The sequence below is a fragment of the Anser cygnoides genome, chromosome 2, assembly GCF_040182565.1.
Source record: "Anser cygnoides isolate HZ-2024a breed goose chromosome 2, Taihu_goose_T2T_genome, whole genome shotgun sequence".
Taxonomy (NCBI): domain Eukaryota; kingdom Metazoa; phylum Chordata; class Aves; order Anseriformes; family Anatidae; genus Anser; species Anser cygnoides.
This window is the reverse complement of record NC_089874.1, coordinates 156,369,115-156,391,149: the sequence shown is the minus strand read 5'-3', so window position 1 is coordinate 156,391,149 and position 22,035 is coordinate 156,369,115. Positions and strand designations below refer to the sequence as shown.

At 43.7% G+C, this 22,035-nt stretch overlaps 1 long non-coding RNA gene across 5 annotated transcripts; it reads left to right on the top strand.

Moving 5' to 3' along the window:
- The first annotated feature begins 204 nt into the window (after positions 1 to 204).
- Positions 205 to 21,750, top strand: LOC125180377 (uncharacterized). 5 transcript variants are annotated; one of them, XR_010828838.1, is made up of 4 exons: positions 205 to 2,275; positions 4,065 to 4,206; positions 11,118 to 11,331; positions 19,818 to 21,750. It is a non-coding gene; the product is annotated as an uncharacterized lncRNA (long non-coding RNA). The 5 variants fall into 5 exon arrangements; XR_007158881.2 differs by lacking the exon at positions 19,818 to 21,750 and having other exon boundaries at positions 11,118 to 12,370; XR_010828837.1 differs by lacking the exons at positions 11,118 to 11,331; positions 19,818 to 21,750 and adding an exon at positions 4,713 to 5,119 and having other exon boundaries at positions 205 to 1,017.
- The last annotated feature ends 285 nt before the right edge of the window (positions 21,751 to 22,035 follow it).

Below are 22,035 nucleotides of genomic sequence, written 5' to 3'. Positions count from 1 at the left end.
TTACAGTAACACAATATTCTTATTGTTATTTTATAAGCTAGCTGAAAATCAGCATTACTCTGTGTGCTTCTTTTCCACAGTGAACAGAGGAAGCACTTATTCATACATCTGTAGTGAGGATGCATTAAAAAACTAAACAGAGACTGTAAGGGGCTTAAATGTCTCTTGCCTGCACTAATACAGGCAATAGGAGGACAGGGAGTGTGGTGCAGACATGCCAGTACTTTCACCTCAGCGACTGGTACCCATTCGTTCATGACTTTGACATAAGCAGGCAGAAGAGCAAAGAACCAAGACCTGTCTACCTCCCTCCCATCTTGCTGCTGGCACGTTTCATGCTCCAGCACTGTGTAAGGTGGTCCTGGCTCCAACAGTGCGCTTCAACAAACTTTCCTCCAGCCTCTCAAGTTGCAGCTGCTATCACCAGATTTCCCAAGGATTCGTTTCAGTATGTGAACAAGATCAATCCTACTCATTACAATTAGGCAGCCAGTAAATAAGTCTTGTGTCCTGTCTTTGCAGGTTTTTCTGTTGTGTTGCAGAGTGCTTGGAAACGTTCTCAAAGCACCTGCAGTGCTCCATTGGTTTCATTTTGACATTTAAAACTTTTTACTTTTGTGTAACCACAGAGTGTTTGTTCAAGTCATACTTCTGTGCCGAGCAGAATCTGTGCTGTATTTACCAAGCATAAGCCAATACAAAGAGTGCTCACTGTAATGAACAGTGTTTGGAGTGAAAAGTCTAATGAGTATAGATGCTATCAAAGCTGTTCTCTTGCTCAGAAGTGAATGTTAATGCCAATTACTCATGTTTCTTGATTAAACTCTCTCCGAACATTAAGTACCGCAGAAAAAATCCTCCGTCTCAGAATATGCACATTGCAGTTGAGTCAGAAGCTGGTACCAGGGACAGAGTGTGCTCTGTGCTGTGAACCATCAAGTAACGTTGCCATGAAAGTGCCCTGGATGGGATTTATAAGAGATGACTGTGCTGAGTATTCCACTGGATCGTAGTCAGGTAAGTGGACCGCAGACTAAGATGTACTACCAGGGCAAGGGGTGTACTTGCATAAGTAAATGACTGAAAGAGGACATTTTACATGGGGAAATAGGAGGTTTTGCTAAAGATGGGTCAGTCCTCATACTTACAGCGGGGTGTTATATAAGCCAGCTAATGATCTCTCATAGTTGGAGTTGGGGCTACTCCCTCAGGTTGACTGATCCATGTTCACTATTCTGTTGGAGAAACTGTTGGGGGTTATGTCTGCAGCAATTCTTTTCCATCAGTATTTCAATATGATACAAAAGGGACAGGCAGCTGGTTATGTACCTGCACAGCTGACCTCTGGAGTTAGGAGAAATATATACACCAACCAGGATCAAAAACCAACAAAAGGTTTCTCTTTAAAGGTGGAAAGGCTTATTGTCAAAGCTACAGGAATGCATGTTTCTTTTATATTCACCAAATCAGAGTTTAAGAGCAGAAGGGATACTTAAATATTCTATCCTCAGCCACCTCCTCAGTCTCAGGCCGTTGCACTTCATATAGCTATCACTGTCTTCAGCCAAATGTTTCCCAAATCTGTGACATAGTGACCCCTAAAACAGCCCTGGCACCTCAAGGTAAACAACGGATGTAATACTGAGAATAGAAAGTACTAGGAAAGTTGCAATAAACCTGAAGGTGGCTGGTGGAAGACCTGCTCTTCCTCTTCATCTCTGAATTCAGGCCGCACTGAAATCTTCTGTCCAAAGTTTTGAGTGTTGAAGACACCGGTGTACCTTTCAGCCAGCACCTAATCAGAGCAGTGCTCACCACAGTGTTCACAAAATAGATGTATTATAGAATACGGGGGGAGATAAGTGGCAGGAACAGTGAAATGTCTTGTCTGGGAAAAGGCAGGAAGCCGTTAGCAGAGCTGGGAAAGGCCACAGATGTCCCAGTTCCAAAGACTGTGCTTTAAATATTTAACCACCCAATGTTTATCCCATTTGTTATCGACAGATCACAGCCCCTGGCATAAATAATGTTTTACACTTTGCAAATATCACTTCATAAATCTTCACGACAGGTGCGTGTGGTGGGCGGGTGACCAGCGTTATCCCCACCTCACCAAATGGGGACCCGGCGGGCAGAAACAAAACTGCCAAAAGCCAAAAGCTGCTCGGGTTGGGAAGAGCCCGAAGGCTAACCAACTCCCACAGAAAGCACCTCATGAACCTTGCAAGCAGCGGAAGGCAGAAATTTAAAAACTGGAGCTGTTTGGGGATAATTTGTAAGAGGGAGGAGGGTGGGTCCACGACTTGTTAGGAGCTGAAGGACCTCCCATGGCAGGAGGCGGCCTGCAAGGCCGCTGGGCTGGGCCTGGGCCTGCTCGCGCCGAGCACAGTCGCTGCCTGCAGCATTACATTTCTCACACAAATTTAAGTTAGCAGGAGAAAAAGAAAGAGATTGGAAGTAATGGGGGACATATGAATCACATCTGCAAGTCTTTGTGCAATTTAGCTTTGAAATTTAAGATTTAAACTAATGTATTCCTTGGCCAAAAGTTATTCTAGCTTCTCCAGGCAGGTGGTAATAGAAAGAAATGTGATCTTTTTGATTAAGTCAGAACATTTACTGCCACTGGGAAGTGCTGCACATAATGTACCATGGGGACGTGGTGCTTTCTGCAATTTCTGCTACAACTGCAATATCTTACAGTAAGCTTTCAAAAGTACAGTGTATAGGAGGTCTCAAATCATCCTCATTAACTGCATTTATACAGCAGTGCACCTATCTATTAAGGTGTTAGAGATGCTTCCAGTAAAGTAAATTAAGTCCTGATTTTGCTTCCCAACACCCAATATAAATCTAGACAACTTGCCCTATTTCTGTAGCATTATTCCAGAATTAAATCCATTCAATAAGGCTTTTAAATTTATGCCTTACTTGGGCACTTGACTATTTCCACCGGTGTCAACAGGGTTGCCCTTACAAGCTTTAAATTCTTCAGTGTCTTAGAAAATTTAAGCGTGTGCTGGGGACCAAAAACTGCCCTCCAAGGCTAAAAACAAGAGATTGGCAGAAAGCTGCAAACTAATACAAAACTATTAATGAAAATCAAAAGGCACAAGACCTCCAGGAGTAAAAAAGAGAACTTGAAATGTTTAGAAAAACAGTCTAATCCTTGGAGGAAACAGGAGAGCTGAAGGCTGTGAACAGGCACCCTCACTTCAAATACACCAATATTTAGTCTTCCTTCAGGATCCCATTGTACTGATGCTGCACAGAGAGAAGTTGGGTCTCTGCCTCCCCAGAAGCTTACACCTGAGATTTCCACACAAGGTTTCCAATTGTCTGTAGCTATTTAAATACCCTACAAATTCCATTGTCATCTGCAATCTACTATTAGGGATAGTAAGAAATAACTTACCTAAGGCCTTACTTATCACACACTCAAACACCAGCAAATGAAGCCTGGCTCTCCCTGCTGGCACATATAGGGGAAAATTTAGATATGTTTGGCAGAAGGCTTTGGGGGTTTTGCTTTCATCCAGGCTTACGTAGGAAATGGAAATGTCCTGTTCCTGTCAACCTGAAATGCCTCTGAGGTCACAACTGCTCAGCTAGAAGATATTAAACTACCACAGCCTCATTTTCTAATGAGGGATACACTCAGCCTAAGCTTTTAAGTTTACTTTAGGATCATCTTTATGGTCCAGGTAACTCTCAGCTCAGCCAGTGCAGGATGCTTAAGTGATATTGTAATATGAATAATAAATCTTAACCTGGGACCAGCCAGGAAGCTATCGAATGCTGAGGAAACGATGCTGTAAAAAGCCATTTTAGAGATCTGTGCAAGCACAGGGGCTGTGGGCATGTTTGGTTGTCCAAAGGGGGCATGTGGACACCTGCAGTTGGTTTGCTGTCTGCAGGCAGGTTTTTGCCTACCTTCTCCTGCACCGCACGTTGGACTGCATACCTAATGCAGGTGTTGATTTTCTCCCTGAATAACCAGCCCCCTAATTAAGCTGAACGCTGCTTAATTCAGCCAGCCTGTAAACGCTGCATTCATTTTTCAGAATTCTCCAGATCTGAGGGAACTGAAGGGAAACGAAAACAAAGCTCCTCACAGGATCTAACACCTCCGCCTGCTGGTCTGCAGAGACCCAACTTCAGGCACAGCGCAGCTCCAACGCATCACCCGTTGTCCCACGCAAACAGGTATGAGAAGGGACACTTACCCCCCAGGAGGACAAGGGGCTCTTCTTTTAGAGCGGCCAGAGCCAGGGGACATGGGGACAATGCTGGAACAGGAACAGGGGAGGAAGAAATAAGCACAGCCCTTCCAGGTGGTCAGTGCTGACTCTCCCACCCCTTCCCTGAAGCACAGCAGATGCCGCCCATGGAACAGCTGCCAGCCCCCAGGTGTTGGGCCATTGAGCTCTAGCATGCCCATGGCACTCGTACACCAGCTTCCTGGCTCCCAGCTGCCCCATGGCTTGGAGAACTGGAAATATTATACTTTCTCTCCCACCTGCTTGTGCATTAGTCACAAGCCAGAGCAGCATCCAAACCTTTGTCCCACCCCCCAGGGAAGGATGGGATCCGGTCAAGGCTCACGAGAAAATGGCAGCTCGGTGAGGCTACACACAGAGAGCCCTGCCTTGGCAGCGGATCACAGTGGCTGTCTCCACAGGGCTCCGTCTTGGTCTTCATTTTCTTTAAAGGTTGCTGAAAAAATACCAGGAGGAAAGTGCAAGAATAGAATGTGGGAACAGCAAAACATTACCACATAATGGAGCGAGGGAGATCAGGAGTGGAAAGGACCTATTAGCAGCTGGACATGTGGGTATAGAGAGAATTTGATGCAAAAGCACTTAGAAATTTGGGTTGAATTCAGTGAGTCAGAACAAGCTGAAAGCTGAGCTGGTTCCACTTGGAGCAGCAACATTTTTTTTTCACATTTCCCAAGCATTTTGTCTGTCCCTGCACTGGTCCATGAAAAACAAATGGGAGTTGTGTGGCAGCATTTACACTCGCTCCCTTCCCTTGGCTGCCCTCCCTACCTCAGCCACAGCATGGCTTCGTGTCCGTGTTTTCCTCCTCCCAGAGGACTCTACACCAAAATCCAGGCTCTTCTGGATCTTGACATCTCAGCTGTTGACAGCAGCACTCACTGAAAGGAAGACAAGAGAACGACTTACACCTGGTGACAAGGCCACTTACCAAAGTGGGCTGACTTACACCATTGCCTTCATAACCCATGCTTTGGGCTCATTTTAAATTTCTTTAATTGAGAAAAGATCTGAAGGCAGGTGTCTCAGTTCCCCCCCACCTTGTTCTTCTTCCACCTCCTTGCTTCTATGGATCTAGGTTTCCTTTTTTTAAAAAATAAATAAATAAATAAAGACATTTTTCAAGTTGAACGAAACACCCATTTAAATCTAAATGACATTTTTTGAAAATACAGGGGGAAAAAAAAAACAGCTTACATTAGATGACAAAAAAATTACAGTATCCTAATTAGATCATGGAATCATAGTATCATTTAGGTTGGAAAAGACCTCTAAGATCGCGTAGTCCAACCTTTAGCCTAGCACTGCCAAGTCCACCATTAAACCATGTCATTAAGCTCTACATCTACACATTTTTTGAAGACCTCCAGGGATGGTGATTCAGCTACTTCCCTGGGCAGCTTGTTCCAATACTTCACAACCCTTTCAGTGAAGAAATTTTTCCTAATATCCAACCTAAACATCCCCTGGCACAACCTGAAACCATTTCCCCTTGTCTTGTCACTTAGTGCCTGGGAGACAAGCCTGATCCTCACCTCGCTATAGCCTCTTTTAAAGTAATTGTAATCAATGTAATGACACTGTCAAGGTTTTTCACCACAGTACCTAAGCACTGGAACCAGACAGTAACAATTTCTGGTTATACAAACATGGTTTCCTCCAGGACTTGCCAAATTTTTATTCAATTACTCTTTTTTTTTATTATTTTTAATTTTTTTGCCTCTCTCCACAGGCAACGAGAGATTTTTAGGAGGATTTTTTGGGAGTCAATGAGAATTATTCACAAAATATATTTTAATAGCTGTGGCTGTGTTCATAAATTGCACTTTCAAATGCATGTGTGCACATTCAAGTTATTATTGCTTTTCAAAAGAATTGCTAAATAGGTCTGGAAAAAATCCCAAGTTTGAGGCTGTTTGGAAACAACTTTATCCAGACAGAGCTATTTGATGCTGTCTCTGATTGGACTGTTGGAACATTTCTTTTTTCATATATAGAGAAATAACAAATATATATAAAAACAAACAAACAAAAAACAACAACAACAACAAAAGTACCACCATTCAGCCAACTATTCATATGGATTATGTGAAAGTCTGGTTTTCATGCATAACTGGCAATAGTTTGTATATTCATAAACCACATATTAAGATGCCAGAAATATTAGTAAATAGAATTTAGACTTCAGATTCTGAAATTCCGAATTAGACTTTCCAATATTGTGACACACTCTTCAACAGCCTGGCTTCACTTGCTGACTAGTAATGCCAAATAGGAGGTGGGATACGAGTAGTGTGATTACCAACCATACCATTCCCATTATTCACTCATGTAAAAAAAAACACATTTCTTTATAGGACATTGGTCAAAACATTATGCCTATCAGCTTGATTTTTATTTATTTTTTTTTTCTTTAAAGAAAACCTATTGCAAAATGTTGGGAGATCTAAGCAAAACTCTAGATTGAAAAGACCAGATCAGTAGCTAGATACTGCAGACATAGCAAGTTACAAAGATGCTATAAACAAGTTGAGCAAATAAAGAAATAAAAGGAAACCAGACTATAATGTGTGTATTTAAATGGAGATAAATAAACTGATAAAAAGGAGAGTGCAGCTCTCAGCACAGATAAACTGGGAGAGATACCCAAAGTAGCCAGGTACAACAGGGAGGGAGAAACCAATAACAAGCACAAGGAAACAGAGTCCTTCGGGCTAGAAGTTAAACTGTGAAAAATCACACTGCGTTCCCATTTCAGAAGTACTGGAGTTACTTGGTCTATGTGTCATTTACGAAAGTAAGAGAAGCAGCCAGCCAGGTTTGTGAAGGTGCAGAAGACTATAGGAGAGGACTGAAAAAGTGAATGGTATAGTAATGGGAGCATTGACACCCCCAAGGAAATGATGCATCAGCATTAATCATAATGAGAAATACCTTTTATCCATCCCAAGAGTACATAATAATAATAATAATAATAATAATAATAATAATAATAATAATAATAATAAATGTGTAGAAACATCATTTACATCATTTTTAGCTTTTTCATTCTCATGTTTCAGAACTGGGAAAGAAAAGAAAAAAAAAAAAAAAAAGTGTTTTCATTGTGAAATGCTCCCAACTGCCTAAGTGGGTGAAGAGTAAGATTTTGCAGGGATTGCAGATGGGCAGGGCAGGGGAAAGCTGTCTTCCCTTATAAATGCTGTGAGTTGAGTAATCTCCCCTCTATCACTATTATTGTTTGCGAAGAGGTGCTACCTCACAGTCCTATTGGGAAGAGAGAAACAATGCAGGGAGGAGATATGCTGTTTTCTTCATTATGGGGCAGCACAAGATGCTTTTTGCCCCAGCTGCTAAATGACTTCTGTGCAGGACCTGTGCAGACAAAACACACAAAGCTGATCACCTGTAAGTGATCGGGATCCCCAGACTTTAACACCAATTATCCCCCTGCATTGAAAATCTAAGAGTAAAATGACAGAATGCAAATATTCAACTGCAAAAATGCAAATAGCAGAATTCATTTTTTTGGTGGCCGAGCTGGCCACTAAGCGCAGGAACATGTCACAAGCTGCTCCCCATTTCATCCCTGGTCCCCCAGTTCTCCTTTTGTGAGGGCAGAGCCTCCAGGAGAAAGGTTGCACAGAGAGTTTGTCTTGCTTCTGTGGGAGGATGAGCTCCCACCCTTGCAGAGAAATGACAGAGACAATTGCATATCACCGAACCACGCAGCGCCTGCCACAGCAGGAAGGCAGCAAGGCCAAACTGATCGAATAGCAGCAGCGCCCAGAAGCGCTGGAGATGCTTGGTCCCTTGGGCCACCACTGCTTGCAGGTGGCCACCTCCGGGCCCAGGACATCCCAGCCAATTCTCCAGCTCCCAGCCAGTTCTCCAGCTGAAACACGCGGCTGAAGCCATGCTGCTGCCTGAGAATAATGCGGCTCCGTGGCCCTGCTGGGGACTTAGCAGTCTTTGGTGCCGTGTCACATACAGCAAATCAAATTGGTCCCCAGGTAAAATTGTTTCAAAGATGCCTGAAATGTGACTTGTTGGTTAGATTGCAATTATTTTAATATTTTTTTCTGGGGGGGGAGGAGGAGGGAATCATGCTTTTTAAGGGCTTGGAAAGCATCTTCTGTGAGGCAGGTGCTGCTGTGAATAAATAACAGGCTTCATCGGAGCGAGCAACTTGCAGGTTCCTCCTGCCCGTGTGGTGCCTGAGCTAATGATGCTGAGCTGGAGGGCTGCGTACCCTATTACCCATCCCCGGAGCCAGCTGCTCCCCACACCTGCAAAATCTGTACAGAAATCCGTTCCCTTACAGACTGTGGCGCGAGCTGGGACAGGACATCTCCTGCTTCTGCTGCCCTAAAGGAAACTCTACCTGACGGGAGCTGAGTGTCTGAATCAAGCAGGATTTTCAGTGCTGTGCAATGGCTTTTTTTTTTTTTTTTCCCCTAAAGTTAAACTTTTCACAGTTTGAAAACAACTCTGAGTGAAGATGGCAGCAGCTGAAGGAATTTGGCTAGAAATTGCACTGCCTCTTAATCCATCACTGCTGTGCAGCAGCTCTGCCTGTGCAGACTCCCGGCTTGTTTGAAGGTGGTTGGGATGGCTTCAGGGTTTTGGCTTTTTTATGCAAGCAGATTTTCATGCTTTGATATCATCTTTGACATAACTTTTGATCCAGCGGAGGTGATGCTGGCATATTATTTTTTTTCCCACTGGGAATATTTTATTTGTGTGCAGTGCTGCTAGAGCGTTACAGCTGCCTGAGTTACTTTGTGAGAAGGGCATTTTGGAATAGCCAGATTATTCTTAAAAAAAAAAAAAAAATTAAAAAAAAAAATAAAAAAGATATTTCAAGCTGTCAGACTGGCAAGCTTTGGGAAAAGTGAAGAAACCTGGTGGAAAGTCTTCAGCTGGCTCTCCCTGCATCCCTGCAGGGTAGAAGTGCCGAGAAGGAGGGTAACAAGCCAAGGAATACTGTGTGCCTCAGGGAACCCCCTGCTGAAGGACGTTCAGCTAACTGAGAAAGTCAAACACCCCTATTCATGCTGAAAAAGGCTGCACTACCTTCTTCAAGCATTTGAGCTACAAAGGGAATTGTTCATAAAGGCTGAAGGAATTAAAGGGCGTACTATTTAATGGGCCAGATTGATGCGCACACTGATGAAATATACTGCAAATTGACTAAATGTCTGATTTGGCTGAAATAATCTTCCTTTCTTTATATTTTATTTTATTTCTGGACAATGTTATCTTCTGTGATTTTTGTCATTTGTAAGCCCTATCCTTTGCCATGACCCCAACCAGAGCTGGCATGTGTTTAAAAAAAAAAAGAGACAAAATCACTATATGCCCTAATTTATACCATTTTAAGGCCCATTCAAGCAAATTAACTTTGTGCTAATGTAGTTCTCATCCCACCTAAAATAGATCCCAGCCTGATTGCAGCCTGCCTGCATACAGTACAAGGACTCAGTAGGGCAAATTATACCAGCTACTTACCAACATAGCTGACCTCTGTGCTAACCAAAGGAGAGAGATGGGATTGCACATCATCATTTTCTCTTCCTTTTCCTTGAATTGATGAGGTAGTCTTTTTTTTTTTTTTTTCTCTCTCTCTCTCTCTTTTGCGTGATGCTATGAAAGCACAGTTGCTAGGAGCTGGTAGGCATTGCAAAGAGTCGAGACGGTCCGGATTTATATTCATGCAAGTCTTTCTGTTGATGCAGTTACCCAAGTGCAAACCTCTGCAGTGGGACTTCCACCAGAGTAAGGCTTGCGCGGATTTACCTTATGAATGAAAACTATCATTTCGGCGCAGAGCCATTGGAAGAGCTTGTTTACGTGAAGTTGCTCAGAAAAGTTGATCCGAATTTTTAAGTGGATTAGTTAAACTGCATTAATTAAAGCCCTTTGTGGGAGCTGTCAGAATTAAAGTGGCTTTGATTTGATTTGGTTTACTTCTCTTCCAAGGCTAAGTCATATTAAGGCCACTTTAATTGTGAAATGGGAGGTTTAATGCAATTTAGCTAATTCACATTAGACTCCTGCCTATAGTTAATTTAAATCAACTTCCTGATTGTCCCTTTATAGACAAACCCAAGCAGAAAGCCAGGACCACTATAACAGAAACATCTAAGAGCAGCTTTGAAAAAAAATCCAAATATTTATTAGCACATTCAGGATGTTACTATCGTTATCACTAACAAGCTTTGGGAATTGCAGGGAGTGATGTCAAGGTCCAAAGGGACACAATGAGAAACAGATCCTCAGTGCTGAGCTACAGTTGCCCATCAGAGACAGGATGGCCAGTCCTGCACAAAAAGCTTTACACCAGCCTAAAATAAGGATAACAAGTTAGGAAAATTCTTTTCAGCCCTGAGACAAGAAGAGGGGTCGGACCATGGGCTGCAGAGGGGGAAGAAGAGAATCTAAGAAAGAAGATGCTATTTAAAGCTCTTCTGATAAATTCTGCATCCTTTCTTCCTCCTCAGCCGGAAGGGAGAAATAAAATTGGTAAAATGGTGTTGGTTGTCTTTGTCCTGGAAGCATCACGCAGACCTGGTTGAGGCAGTGGTACAAGGCAATAGCTATACAGCAACCTGGAGATCGGGCATTTGGGACATGGTGGCACCCAGGTGACTTCTCAGGACCAACACTGAGCCAAGAGCCAACCTGCCATGCCATGGGTTACCTACAAATTCAAGATTTTAAGGCAAATCTTTGAAAACTATGTCTTTGAAAACTATCTCTACAGGTGTGAGTAGCTTCCATAAGACCCTTCAATGCCTACGGAAATCTAAACCCTTTTTGCATCATCTTTTTAAGGGTTGTAGGTTGACCTAAAGCAATAGCGCCGCCGACGGTGCATGTTCCCGTGAGGATGTTTGCCAAGACGGCGCTACTCCCCGCAGCAGATGAACGGCTGTGCCTCGGTGTGGATTAAACCAAGAACCACCACGTTAAATGAGAGGGAGTGCGAGACAGGCTTCTTGTGCTGCCGAGATCCGTTTTAGCATTGAATCATACTCCAAACAGCGGGGTAAGCGAGAGGAGAGGTGGTAATTAGGGGGCTGTGTCTCTTTGGAGGTGGCTGCGTGCATGGCTGAGCACGAATGGCCCGGTGATGAGTGGCTGGGACTCCAAGGGGCTGAGCGGGCAGAGCTGAGGTAGCAATGATTAGCTGCCACGCAGGGTAAGTTATTGCCTCCTGTGATGCTAAAGATATACTGTATTTAATAGTTCCTCGGCTAAATGCATTCGGATGGTTGATATTGCCCGGCCGGAAACATTCATTCACGTAATTAGTTTACCTTCCGAGTTTAAACCAAATGGAAAATCCCCCTGTAAGGCACTCTTAAGCCAGCTCTCGTGCCGGTGTTGATCAGCGGAGTGATATTGACTTTGCAAATCTGTCTGGTGTTCCCCAGGAGGACGGCGAAGCCCTATAATCCCCTCCCTTATCACAGTGCCTTATCGCAGCCCTCATAGGGATGCTCTGGAATCTTTTTTGGATAACCTGACCCCAAGACTTGTAACGGCTGCTGATGAAGTCAATGGAAAACGAGCCCCCGTGTGACAGGATGTTACCCACCAGCAGTCCTAATTCCAGGTGTGTGGCAGGGGGGCAGGAGGTGACTCATCCCTTGTCAGAAAGCCTCCCTGTCAAGGATTTGCAGTTATACTTTTTTTTCCAGAGGGTTCCTCAGCAACTTGCCCATTATAAATGATCTTCAGGTGACTTCCTCTCCGTTCTCTGGGAGATGTGAATATTTGACTTAACAAATTAATCTCTTCACTCCTTTCGTAGCAAGTCAGATACCTTTATACATGGGCTGCATGAGGCAGGGAATAACAACAAGGAGCAGAAAGGAGAGTATCTGATTTTCAAGTACCTGTTCATTACAAAGTTTAAGCTAGACCCTCAACCACAACAGGGCAATGCTATCTGAACCAGAAATTGTACTGCTCCCTCTCTCTATCTCACTGGCCCTATTTTGTAGGCAACAGCATTCAAAGCCTAGACCTGAATCAAAAATCAGCAATGGCTGAAGTAGCTTTAGTATAAGGGGCGGTTCCTCAGGGTCTCGCTGCTGTGTAGCTGTGTTTTTTATTAATGTAAGAGAAAACTAATATACAGAGAAGACTCGTAAAAAAGAAGTGTACTGTATGCACCAAATGTCCCAGATCAAATGGCTAACCCAAAGTCTCCGTTGTAGCGTGTCCTCAAAAATCTCTCATCCCCACTGGCTATTTGTGTTTGCAAGGTGACTATTTTAATCAAAGAGAAGGCAATCATCTTTTTTTTTTTTTTTTTCCCCCAGCATTTCTAGTACAGAATGTTGTCCTTCACTTTTTTTTTCCAGCATTTCTAGTACAGAATGGCACTGTTCTGTTGTCCTTCACGTAGCACCGGGGGAGAGGCAATGATGGGGCTTCTGTGATGCTCTTTTGCCATTCCATTTTGTTTCGTGCTCTTTGTGTTGTGAGAAAGGCAGGGCAGGGATTCTGTCCTTCTGTGAGGAAAAGTAGTTTTCTTATCAGGTAGCAAAAGCTGTGACCCATAAGGGGAACTGGAACTTCAGTTTCCAAAAATAGGAGCAGAGATCTGCCAGGAGATCCTGATGGGTGAGTCCTTGCACTCGAGGGACTGGTCCGCCTAGAAGACCCTGCCAGGAGGGGCTCTTTTTCTAAGCAAATGAAGCTTATGCAATCTTTGTACGAAAGGAAAAGCCCCAAAAGATTTCCCTAAAATCAGAAATTTTATTTTGAGATGTTTCACACAGAGAGGGTGGGTGGTGCTGAGCTCCCTTGGTCCATGGCTCAGGGGAGCTTCCAGCTGCCTGGAGGACCATGTTGAGGTACAGCCTGGGTCTATGTGCGTTTCCTTCTCCGTAGGTCCATGTCCTTGTAGAAAGTCATGACACTCTCCAGCTGGGTGCTTAATAACTAAATTAACTAAAATGATTAAATAGCTGAAATCAGCTGGCAATGCTGGGGAGGGAAATTAGGTAGCTGCAGCAGCCATTTAAAGAACAGTAGCTCAGTAAAGGTTAAAAGACAACTAAAAGCAGCAGGTCTTACCCACTGCCCAATTTTAAACATTTGTGTGGTACTTGCTGCTGAGATTTGTGGGCTTGAAGACTAAATTCTGGAAGAAAAATGCTTGTCAACTTGACTGAAGGTAATATTTCACGCCTTTGGAGTTAAAGACATGTCCAGTGCCTGTATCCGTGAGTGGCTGACAGTGCTGAGCTTGCTTAGGTTTGAAGTGCAAAACTCACATCTTTCTTTCCTTGATATGAACTGAAGATTTTGCCAAGGACTATCCTGTGCTACCCACTTCAGTTGGACACTAGAAAGAAATACAGGAGTCCATCTGTTTTGTTCACTGCAGGCTACTACATATGTCCTTTTTAACTGACAAAACAAGAGGCAACGGGCAGAGAATGAAGCACAGCAGCTTCCAGATGAACATCAGGCAGCACTTTTTTATTGTGTGGGTGACCGAGCACTGGCACAGGTTTCCCAAAGAGGTTGTGGAGTCTCCCTCCTCGGAGATCTTCAAAATCCACCTGGACATGGGCCTGGGCCCCCTGCTGTAGGTGCCCCTGCTTGAGCAGGAGGTTGGACCAGATGGACTTTGAGGTCCTTCCAACCTCAGCCAGTCTGTGATTCAGGCACATGGAGGCTTAATGCAGATCAGCTGACACAGCTGGTTAAGCCCCATTACCCTTGAATTTGGCCCAAAGGCAGCCACTACAGTAATTGACTGATGCAGTCAGTTTGCACTATGAGAGACCTGACAGCTAGTGGGCTCACGATGAGCACAGTCAGGGACAGAATCCTCTGTGTGCAAACTCTCTTCGTCTGGAGACCACCAAAATGGTAGGCTATAATTGACAGTTATCAGATTGTCAGATTATAATTTTCCAGGCAGTGGATTTGCTAGCTGGGAGAAATCGGGACCTTAAGAAATTAAGAAATCAAGGTCCCCAAAGGCTCGCTAGTGCTACGTATTTTGTACCTAAGCCAAGAAAGTTGTCTAAGGCTGCTCATCTGCTGGCATCTGTAGCCATGTTGCCCTCGAGGAAAGCAGGTGTTTTCTAGACATCAGTAAGGCTGCTGGGATGAGAACCAAATTGAGCAGCTCCGAACGGTTCATTATCCATTTCTGTGCCTGTGTGTGAAAGAAGGTGCTGAAAGGCTGTAATCCACTAGCATCTCGCACCTGCTTTGTTTTCAGCCTTTGCAGGGATAAGTGGTTACATGGGGTGCAAAGCAGTGACCACTCCAGCCTGAGGTGTTTCTAGATGAGACAAGCAGCACGGGCATCTGAGACACTTTCTCATGAGAATTGCCTTTTAAGACACCGGGAGTTCATACACTTCAGATCAGATCCAGATAAACGTGGACTTTAAGATGCTCTTCTGGATCCAGCACACATTTTGAACTATTTAGAGCTTTTGTTTGCTCATCATTTTTTGTTTCCTCTTTTTACCCAGGAATCTTAATCCCTTTGTGAAGATATTGTTTAAGTTATCTCAGCAACTGAGGATGTATAAAGTAAGGTGTAAGTGCACCTTGGCCAGGTTTACAAGCTGCAGAAGGTGCTGCAGTTTAGGGATGACAGAGCAAGTCAATAGCAAATAAATCCTGGCTGCATTTTTTTTTACCTGTTTCCTCTATAATGAATCCTTTGCAAATCTGGCACAGCTGGGACTTGAGTATGGGGCTCCTTGGCTCCCTCCTTAGCTGTTCCATCATGAAATGCGGTGATAGTCAGAAAAGTAACTGCATAAAAATGGCACCTAGGCACTGTAAATATGTGCTCTCTGTGGGTCTCCTGAGGCACATGTGCTGAGTTTAATGACCGCTTTTCTTTTTTTTCTCTTTCCTGTAGCTAGGGATGTGCTAGCCATGTCATACTCAGCAATCCTGCCTCTCCCACTGCATTGCCAGTTAATGTCTGCTTCCAGAAGCTTTGCAGTTGGCAATGTTTTAATAAGCAGAAAGAACACAGCTTGATTCTCAGGTAACAGGCTGAGCTAGCTGTGCTGGCAGCCAGAGAAAAAAACACGGTATTGACTTGAAGACTGAGTGAATTTGGAATAGAAATTGCGGAGGAGGAATAAATGTGGCATACCAGGATGTCACTTTTACACTTTCCAGATGATAACTGCACTTTAAAGTGGAGAATCTCTGACAGTGACGTCCTCTTTTAAGCATCCAACATCTATGCCCGTACTTGGTCGTCCCGTAAACCCCTTGCTTTTGCAGCTCTGCCTGACTCACATAGTGTACTCTTCACAAAATGCACTGACAGAGGCTCTGTTTATCAGAGTTACTCAAGTTTGTTTCCAAGTTAGAATTACCATTTTATGAGGAGGTGGCGGGGTTAAGAGAGGAGAAGTTTGCATTTGTTGGGCAAGGACATTGAAAAGCACTCACCGGGAATAAAAGTTGTAAGCTAAGTAGCACACATCTGACTGTGGTGCATAAAAAAAGTGCCTGGAAACTCGTTTCTTGTCCCTTGCTGCAATATCTTGAGAGAGTTGGGGTTGTTCAGCCTAGAGAGGAGAAGTCTCCGGGGAGATCTTACAGCGGCCTGCCAGGCCTAAAGGGGCCTACAGGAAAGCCAGGAAGGGCCTCTTCGTCAGGGAGTGCAGTGATAGGACAAGGGGGGAATGGCTTTAAACTAAAAGAGGGTAGGTTTAGATTAGATGTAAGGAAGAAATTCTTTACCCTGAGAGTGGTGAGGCACTGGCACAGGCTGCCCAGAGAAGCTGTGGGTGCCCCATCCCTGGAGGTGCTCAAGGCCAGGCTGGATGGGGCTCTGGGCAACCTGGGCTGGTGGGAGGTGTCCCTGCCCATGGCAGTGGGTTGGAATTAGGTGGGCTTTAAGGTCCCTTCCAACCCAAACCATTCCATATTTCTATAATATTACAAGGCACCTGTGAAATCAGCATCCAAGAGAAGTTTTAGCACCCTCTGCTGCAGCAGTCCAGGGTACCCATTTCTGGGAAATCAGTAAATCGGATGGAATCTGTCAATTGTCTGAGATATTTGGGGCGTCACCAAGTGGTGACGGAGGTGGCAGAGGGAAGGCCACATCTGTGTGTGACAGCAGCGTGCCCACAGCACCCTGGTAAAGAGGGGAAGGAGAGCTGTGGCTGGCTAACAGTAGCTAGTGTCCTTTGGGGTGGCAGGATCTGTCCTTACTGGCAGACCCCGCGGCACAGAAACATCTAATTTATTTTCAGGAGAGGGTGAAAAAGGATTAAAAGCAGGAAAGCAGGCTTTTTGCTTTTTCTGGAAAAGAGAGGCTGTTTGAGAATAAGCTGCTTTCACATCGGCAGCTCAAGGTGATGCATTTCCAAGAGCCACGTCCCTCAGTGGAGGGACAAGTACAGCTGACCCCCTGGTAATTTTGTTAGTGTGAAAGCCAATGTCTGTGCAAAGGATGCTAAAGCCTATTCCAGAAGGTGAGGAGGCTCCACAAAATGCCCTGCTCTGGGATGTTAAATCCCCAGGAGAAATCCACCCCTCTCCACCTGCTGCATCTGCTCCTAGAGGCAACCCCTCTCTTCCAGGGCTCCAAGGACATATCAAGACCAGTGCCTCCGAAAGACATCAAATCTCTATTTTACCCAGCCACATTTGACACCACATATCAAAATTAAAAATTAAAAATCAAAATTAACCCTACATAAAAATCACTAGCAATATGTGATTCAGGGAAAAGTCAAAAGCAAGCGAAAACAATGGTTTGTTTGCCTCTCAAAGACATGTTTGCAGCCTGATTATAAAAGTCCTGGAGAACCAGAATGTGAAAATAACCATAAAGGAAAGCTCTGAATGTCAAACTCCACGTCCAAACCTTGCATAATATAAACAGTGAATAAATGTTAATATAAAAAAAGGCAAATGAGTTATTTTTAAAAGTTACTTTTAATGGTTACTGTGTTATTAATAATACAGTTGGAGAATTATTTCCAGCCATGTCCCTAGATCCAGTGGAATAATTACGTGCTCCAGGACAGCAGTAAAAAGATGAGGAACTCCATATATCTTAGTGACCAGATCTATAAATATGCTACTAAAAATTAGCAACCATTGTCATAGCTGGCTCAAGAGAGACTTGTTAACTAATTATAGATCAAGATGTGCATTAAAATTAATGCAATTTTCAAGATATTATAGGAACTGTCATGTTCCTCAGATTGATAGGTGGACGGTCTTGGAACCCGAAGTGTCCGTGTAACCTCTGCAGCTCGGTCTGTGTAAGAGCAAGTTTTCAAACACCATTTTCTTGTCATGCCTCTGACTTGAGGCATGGTAGAAATATTACCAAGGTAGACCAGGTAGAAATATTACCTAGGATTGGTCACTCTTTGGCCAGGGAGTCTGTGACCTCTCAGGATGCTGCCAGGTGGGGCGAACACGTGTCTGGCAAGGTCTGGACTGAGCCCACACCAGGCTCTGCAGAGACCACCAGAACATTTTCACACATTTTATTGAGCCAATCCCATTTGAGACCTCACAGTATGATGCCTAACCTGTTGAATTTCTTGATCTGAAGACCCTGTAGCAGATGTGCTAAATACCATACGTAATGCTAAAACTACTCAGATTGTAAGATTTTGGCCATTGCCAGCCATTATAAATCATACAGAATAATGCCAGAGACATTATGCTATTCAAACTGTATTTCAAGACAGTGAAGTTTGTTTCCTCATTTAATGCTGCCACAGTCATAAAATCACAGAATCACGGGATATCCGAAGTTGGAAAGGAATCACAAGTATCACAAGTCCAACTCCTGGCTCCACACAGGACCACCCAAAAATTGGACTGTGTTTTCTGAGAGCATTGTCCTGATGCTTCCTGAACTCTGGCAGGCTCGGTGCCATGACCACGTCCCTGGGGAGCCTGTCCCAGTGCCCGACCACCTCTGGGTGCAGAACCTTTCCCTAACACCCAGCCTGACCCTCCCCTGTCCCAGCTCCATGCCGTCCCCTCGGGTCCTGTCGCTGTCCCCAGAGAGCAGAGCTCAGCGCCTGCCCCTCCGCTCCCCTCGTGAGGGAGCTGCAGGCCGCCACGAGTCAAGCAGACTCAGTGCATTACATGGATGAAATAAGAAGGCTTCATAACTATTTTCAAATGTGAGAAATGGGAGAAAGACAAGGTATATTGGCAAGTAAGTCGTATTTATAAATCATACACAGAATTTCCAGGATTTAATCCAGGAACAAAATCTGGGGCTGAGTGGCTGACAAAGGTTACAACCCAGTGAGCACAGACAGGGAATCTTTATCACCTACCTTGCACTGTAGCTTGATCACTGGGAAAAAAAATAAATAAATAAATAAAAGGAAAAAAAAAAGAAGAAAAAAAAAAAAGCAATACACAGTGCAACCTTGAACATCAAAAGGACTATGCAAGCTGCCAGAGAGGAGTGGGTTATTTCCACTTGCTTGATCTTTTTGCTTCGGCTAAAATATTATTAATATTTTAGTATATTGACTGCTGCATACTTTTCTGGAGCAACACCTTTAAGAGCCAAGCCCATGCAACGCGGAGATGAACATAGATGACTACTGATTGACATCAACTGCAGGAGACAGCATTGTAAAAGTATGGAGAAAAATATGGCCTGAGGCTAAACTTTCTATTTATTTTTATTTTTAAAAAACATTTGGATTGAGTTTTCCATTTACCTATGAAGAAAGGAGCATCTGGTTGCAAAGAAGCTGGAGCTGGACTGCAGCATTCAATTACAAGTAATCTGCATCACTAGATCCTTGTAATGAGCCTGAAAACTATTTTGATCCAACAGAAATTGGTTTACTGTATGCATTTAGAGGTACACAAAGAGAACAAAAATTACAACTGAGCTAAAATCCAGGCCATTATTTGCTATTGTGACATTAATTATTGACCAGATTCTTATGATACTGTACAATTTGTCTGCCACTAGCAGCAGTCATTCTTCTGAATAACATGTTGGAAGCTGGTGTAGGAGAAATGAGCACTTAAAATGTAGAGTAATAGCACAGCCCAGTGGCTTATCAAAGAAGAAACCACCATTTAAGAAATGTAGCGATCCACACAATTTATTGCTGTAGTTTGTTGAGAAGTCTGGAAAATGAGAGGATGGGAAATTATTCTAGGGTCAGATAGGAGTAAGTGATCTTTATTCAAATCCCTTTTCTTTATCTAAAATCGCTTTGTAAACTGCTTCCAATTATGCTGACTACAAAACCCAGCTGTCACTCTCATGTTATTTTATATAGAATTATGTAAATTAGTATTAAAAATTATACTTAGAATTTTTTTTTTTAGATTTTTTTTTGTTCTACATTCTATTATTATTATAATCCTATTGTTATCAAAAATTATTCTGTATCTCATTATTCCTTTACACACATGCTTGGATCTGCTTTTATTCTCTTGTATATTTTGCATATATCCCGGCAGTCATCTGAAAGCTACCTGCACTGACTTTCCTCTTCCTATTTATCCCAGAAAATACGTGTTGCTTGAGAACAACACACACAAATGCACACTCCACAGATTAGTCCTGGACATCTGATGTTGGGTTACGGCAACATATCAGAGGAAAGGAGCTGCTCGTTGTTGCGGCATGGGCATCAGCCCGCATGCTGGGAGTTTCAGGACCACACACAGACTGATGAAGATATCGTGGCGCAGGTATCTTATGGCACCAATTGCAGTTCTGACCCTCCGCTGTGCAACCTGAGGGTCTTCTCGACACCCTTCTGGCCCACGCGTGCGTGTTGCCTCCTATAAGCACGAGGAATGGGGCAGGAGGATGGTGTTTGCCCAAGTCTCATCTCATCAGAGATGCGACACATTTTGGGGTGTCCTGGGACACAGACCAAAGCAGGGCTCTCCAGTTCCTCTCAAAAAGTGCCTTGATGGGCCAAAGTACAGGAGACAGGTCCACAGAGGGCTTCTGAACACCTGAAAATGGAGTCCGTGCACGTTAGCACACGGGGACGGCAAATACCTGGTCAACATCACCAGGAAATACAGCAGAAAGTGCTGTGCCTTAGGCCTAGTTCCCATAAGAGAATAGATATGGCTTAATTTAGGAAAAACTACTCATTTTCCTGGGGTGAAATGCCAACCCTGTCCCTTCACAGGCAGCACAGCTCGGGTGTTCAGACTGCAGCAAAACCTGCACAGAACAAAGTCCAGAGCTGGAGTACGGATATGCCAGCTGGGAGGAAGGGGCTGGGAGGGCAGCGGGACAGTCCAGACAGAGATGAGGTGCTGGATTTAATTAACGTAGTAACTAATGAAAAGATGACCCGACAGAAAAAAAAAAAAAAAAAAAGGGCTGTAGGAGGACAGCAAGGTCCTGGTCCCATTATCCATTTCAAGAGGGACTGTGTAGTTTTAAGTGGAGTTATCTGTAAAGTACCAGAGCAGGGATTCCTACATTTTCAGTGAGAACTTTTGAAAGGGAACACAAAGACCATGTAGTGATCAAACAATATAAAAAAAAAAAAGAGAGAGAGAAATAAAAAATAAAATGAAATAAAAACCACAGTGAAAATAAATATTTGAGGTATGCCACATGAACCAGAAATCAGGTCAAAGAGCTCATGCTGACAGTGTAGCAAACACGGATCCCCACGAGTTAGATAGGCATGGATTTCCCTATACTCACTAGAGAAAGCGATGTATCTGTCCTAGATAATTCCCTAAATTGATTCTTCCAGAAGATGCTAGTGAAGATAAGAGATGACTTTGCACATTCAGTTAATTTGCTAGACAGTGAATAGATGGCATGGCTTAGTCCTTTACACCATTAAGTCTCTGAATTTGAATTTTAGCAGTGCATGTGGCTTAGACGCCTCACCTCATGTATCCATCACAGCTGGTCCCATGGGCAGCAAAGAACTGAATTAAAATAATAATTAGTAATAAAGCTAAAAAACCGCCTACTCTGAGCTGAGTTCTTAGTTCTTTTACACTTCTGTGCAGCCCCAGAGAAAAATAAATGTAATCTGCTGCCATTTTGGTCCAGGAAAAAAAAAAAAAGTTACAACCCTCCAGTAACAAAGTCCAGAGTAACAACACTCCAGTAACAGAGTCTGATGGCAGAGAAGGAAATACAGTAACAGAAGAAAGTCCACAACTGTGGAGTCCAGCTCCATAGGGAAGCTTCCCCGCAAGCCTTCATGTGGTGTGTGGTGTGAGGGAGGACCTGCCCTGTCCTAAATAATCTCCGGTCGGTCATCTGTAGGCAGCAGCATACCGAGTAGGATAATTTGGGGCACCTCCGTGTCTTTCTTTTGTGTACCACACTCTTCCTCGACGTTTCAATGTCTGATTAGGGTTGACATTGTCTCTTCTCTTTCGGAAGGGCACACCGTGCCTCCTGGCTGTTCAGATTTTCTTCGGTCTCTCAGGCACCAAATCTGTTCATCAACCCATTTTCTCCTGCTTGGGCTCCTCTCTTACACTGAACTTTGTATCTGTGTAGCTGGTCCTCCAGAGCCATTCTGCCCTTCTGGCACTCTTGTTCTCAGCATCGGAATTTATACAGGGCTTGAAATGGTTTCAGATGGATAAAATGTGTCATCCATGAATGGCTTGGGCTCTTCCTGGTGTGTTTCCTTTCCCCACTCAGAAGGTGAAGAGTTTCAATAAAACGATTGTCCTTTCTGTCTAATTTCCTGCTTTGACTTGATCTTTTCACTCTCCTTGAATG